Consider the following 4,592-nt stretch of genomic DNA (forward strand, 5'->3'; position numbering starts at 1 on the left):
TACAAGGTATCATTGATTTCTCAAAATTCTTTCTTTAAGTAATATAGATATTTTCATAATATTAATTCTTCAAATCCAAGAACACAGGGAATTTTGTATCTACTATTATTTTCCAAAACTTTATGGTTTTTCAGTATTTCTCAATCATAGTAAATACATTTGTTATATTTTATTATTTGGGGGATATTACAAATGTGACTTTTTTCATTTCTTCTTATTCATTTGTGTATAGAAAGTAATTATATCATAGTTTATAAAAAATAAATAATAGGGTATATATAAATAGTAAACAGAGTGCTTGGTCCTAGTAACAACTTCATACAATAATGCATATTACCATAAATGGCATTTGAGATATGGCACATTGTCAAAATAATATATCATGAATTGAAGGCACAAAGGTGGAGTACAATGAAGTAAATACAAATAGATAACTATTGAAACAAGAAATGCTGAATTCTACAATCTCCAATGCCCCTCTTCTTCTTCTCTGAGTGGGTGGGGGCCCCTTTGGGTATCTGCCCACCCTGGTACTTCGAGTCTCTATGAGGCTAGGCATTTCCTCTCCCACTAAGACCAGACGGGGCAGCCCAGCTAGAAGAACATATCCCAGGAACAGGAAACAGCCTTTGGGATAGCACCCAGTCCAGTTGTTCAGGACCCACGTAAAGACCAAGCTGCACATCTGTTATATGGGTGTGACTTGGAAGGGGGTTGTGAGTGGAATGTTTTGATTTTCATTTCTGTGATCACTAAGGACTGTGAACATTTCTTTAGGTGCTTCTCAGCCATTCGAGATTCCTCTGTAGTGAATTCTCAGTTTAGTTCTATTTCCCATTTTTTGATTGGGTTGTTTGGTTTTTTTGGTGGTTAGCTTCTTGAGTTATTTCTATATTTTGGATATTAGCCCTCTCTCAGATGATGGGTTAGTGAAGATTTTTTTCCCAATCTGTAGGTTGCCGATTTGCCTTCTTGACTATGTCCTTTGCCTTACAGAGGCTTTCCAGTTTCATGAGGTCCCATTTATCAATTATTGATCTTAGAGCCTGAGCCATTGGAGTTCTGTTTAGGAAATTTTCCCCTGTGCCAATGAGTCCAAGGCTCCTTCCCACTTTCTCTTCTATTAGATTGGTGTATATGGTTTTATGTTGAGGTCCTTGATCCACTTGGACTTGAGCTTTGTGCAAGGTGACAAATATGGGTGTATTTTCATTTGTCTACATACACACAGCCAGTTAGACCAGCACCATTTATTGAAGATGCTTTCTTTTTTTCCATTGTATATTTTTGGTTTCTTTGTTAAAAATCAAGTGTTCATTAAGTGTGTGGTTTTATTTCTGGGTCTTCAGTTCTGTTCCGTTGTTCAAGGAATCTGTCTCTGTACCAATATCATGCAGTTTGTATCACTATTGCTTCCTTGTTTTTGATAGCCAGAAGCTGGAAACAACCCAGATGTCCCACAACAGAAGAATGGATATGGAAAATGTGGTTCATTTATACAATGGAATACTACTCAGCTATTAAGAACAAGGACATCTTGAGTTTTGCAGGCAAATGGGTGGAACTAGAAAATATCATCCTGAGTGAGGTAACTCAGACCCAAAAGGACATGCATGGTATATACTCCCTAATAAGTGGATATTAGAGAAAAAAAAAAGACAGAATATCTAAGATACAGTCCACAGAATTAAAAAAGGTCATCAAGCTGAAGGGCCCAAGTGAGGATGCCTCAGTCCCATTTGGGAGAAGAAAGCAATCACAAGGGGGAGGGTGGGACCTGGGAGGGAAAGTAGACAGTGGTGGAGGAGGGGACAAGGGGAACCAGATCTGGTATTTGGTGAGGGAAAAGGACTGAAGCCTTTGAGGGCCAGCAGAAAGAATGGAAACAGGCAGCCTCCGAGATAGGAGGTTGGAGGGACCCTCTAGAATGTACCAGAGACCTGGGAGGTGAGAGATTCTCAGGACTGAAAGGGATGGACCTTAGGTGAGATGCCTGACAGTAGAGAGAAGGAACTTATAGAGCCCACCTCCAGCAGAAAGACAGGGCATCAAGTGAGGGTGAAGGTTGCCATCCCACAGTCAGAACTCTGACCCTTAATTGTTCCTGTCTGAAAGAACTACAGGGATGGAAATGGAGATGAGCCTGAGGAAAAGAAGGTCCAGTGACAGACCCAAAGTGGGATCCAGCTCAAGGGGAGGTCCCAAGGCCTGACACTATTACTGAGGCTATGGAGCACTCACAAAAAGAGACCTATCGTGACTGCCCTCTGAAAGACCCAACAAGCAGCTGAAAGAGTCAGATGCAGATATTTGCACCCAACCAATGGACAGAAGTTGCTGACCCCTGTTGTTGAATTAGGGAAAAGCTGAAAGAAGCTGAGGAGGAGGACAACCCTGTAGGAGGACCAGAGGTCTCAATTAACCTGGACCCTGAGATCTCTCAAACACTGGACCACCAGGCTTCATACACCAGCTGATATGAGGCCCTCAACACACATACAGCAGAGGACTTCCAGGTCTGTGTTCAGCCAGAGAAGAGGCACCTAACCCTCAAGCGATTGGTGGCCCTAGGGAGTTTAGACATCTGGTAGGGTGGGTGGCAGGTGGTGGGGACATCCTTGTGGAGATGGGGGCAGGGAGGAGTTATAGGATGTGGAACAGCTGGAGGGGAATAAAATCTGGAGTTTTAATTAATTAATTAATTAATTAAACAATAAGCCTCAGATTGTCCCTCAAATACCTTACAATTTCATTAACAAGAATAATGTTTTAAAAAACTGTTTACTTTTAACTTTATTTGTACAGGAATTTTGTCTTTCCCGCTTGCATGCTGGTGCCTATGGAGGCTGAGAGAGAGCATTGAATTTTCTGGAACTGGGGTTAAGGACAAATTTTGAGCTGCCTTATGTGTGGTGGGAATTGAAACTGAAACCTTTAGAAGAACAGCCTCTGCTCTTAACTGCTGAGCCATCTCTGCAGGTCCCAGAGTAACTTCTCTTGATGAGAAAAAAAAAAAAAAGGTGTGCCAATGTATTGAAAATAATCTTTAGCTTTAGATTGCCCTATTGAACAAGAAAACTTAAAACGCCCCTAAACCACCTATTAAACTACTGCCAGAACAGTTAAAATGTACTTCTTTTCCATCTGTACTTGATTCTCTGAGTGTGTAGACACCTTTTAGTCAATAAAGGCAAACTTGTTTTCATACTGCCTTAGCATTTTTTTTTCCCCCAACAGCGTAAGCCTCAGTCACAGCAGCACCTGAACACAGACCTCCAGGAGGAATGTCTTAGGCCACACTATCAGCAGCTTTGGGCTTTACTTCCTGCTGACATACATAAGGTTCTTCAGCATCAACACCAGCACAAAACTGTTGCATCAACGTGTATGTGTGTGCTCACACGCGTGTGCATGACTTTCTCCCTCATTCACTTTTTTCTCTCATGGTGGTTTTATTTTCATTTATTTTTATTTGTGACTACTGATGCTGAATACCTTTTAATTTGCAAATATTGTTATTTGTTGTCTTGTTTGGGAAAATGTCTATCAGTTCTTTGCTTGAATTTATTTTTGTACTATGAGACATTTTGTTATTAACATAACTCTTTTTAGCTTTTTCATATGTATAATTTGCAAATGTTTCCCCCATTCTGGGAGTCAACTTTCTGCTCCGTTGACACTGTTTTGAAGATAAAGTCTTGTTTTTCATAGTGTTCACTTTTTGTCTTGGTTAGTAATACTTAACACCATTTTTACTCAAACAGTTTTATAGTTTCAGCTCTTACATCTTTATGTTTGATAAGTTTTGAATTGTATTTACATATATCATGAAGGAAGAGTGCAGTTTCACTCTTTGCTCTATGTCTATGTGATTGTTCCCACATCATTCGTTGAAGAGACTATTCCTTTCTGCTTGAATAGTTGCGGCATGTGAGTGGACTTTTTCATTATTTCTTTGAGAATTTCATACAAAGTATTTTGACCATATTCACCCATTGCCTCCCAGGTCCACTCTTCTTTCTATACCCTTCTTTTTGCAGTAAATGATGATTAACACAGAGAGCCATAACGGTCAACGTGAAGAGAATGAGCGACTTCAGAATGTTCATCTCTAAATAAGATACCTCAATCACACTCTTTCTATCAGACCCCCTCTATCATACCCATAAGGCCCAGGAATGACTAAGAGGAGATGGTAAGATTGCAATCTTGGACACAACAGGACAATTTTTCATATTTTTGTCACAGTGATTGTGACAGCATGCACAAGACCTTCAGTAGCTCAAGTGTCTGTAGTTTTAAGTGGCTGATTTTCAAACCATATATCTTATAGTATTAAAATGCAAACAAACAAGTGCTGAGTTTCTGAAACTAAGACTTTAATTAGTAATACAGAAGGAGGCATGTTTAGAAACTAGTAATTCACATGCTGTATGAATGTAATTATAATTAGGATTTTATAAGCCTGAAATTACTTATTAATAATGAATTACATACACACAATTCATTCTATCTATAGGCAAACCATTTTTTTTTAGATATTTTCTTTATTTACATGTAAATTTCTCCATTCCCAGTTTCCCCTCCAAAAA

At 39.2% G+C, this 4,592-nt stretch overlaps 2 long non-coding RNA genes across 6 annotated transcripts in view; both read left to right on the forward strand.

Moving 5' to 3' along the window:
• LOC116088201 overlaps nt 1-1,480 on the forward strand; it is a 58,187-nt gene extending 56,707 nt beyond the window's left edge. For all 5 annotated transcript variants that reach the window (XR_004117819.1, XR_004117815.1, XR_004117820.1 and 2 more), the window contains one exon: nt 1,431-1,480. This is a non-coding gene — a long non-coding RNA (uncharacterized LOC116088201). The remainder of the gene's footprint in view (nt 1-1,430) is intronic.
• A 973-nt stretch (nt 1,481-2,453) lies between these two features.
• On the forward strand, nt 2,454-3,205 carry LOC116093967. The gene is made up of 2 exons (XR_004119903.1): nt 2,454-2,516; nt 2,806-3,205. It is a non-coding gene; the product is annotated as an uncharacterized LOC116093967 (long non-coding RNA).
• The last annotated feature ends 1,387 nt before the right edge of the window (nt 3,206-4,592 follow it).

This window comes from Mastomys coucha, chromosome X (assembly GCF_008632895.1).
Source record: "Mastomys coucha isolate ucsf_1 chromosome X, UCSF_Mcou_1, whole genome shotgun sequence".
Classification (NCBI taxonomy): Eukaryota; Metazoa; Chordata; class Mammalia; order Rodentia; family Muridae; genus Mastomys; species Mastomys coucha.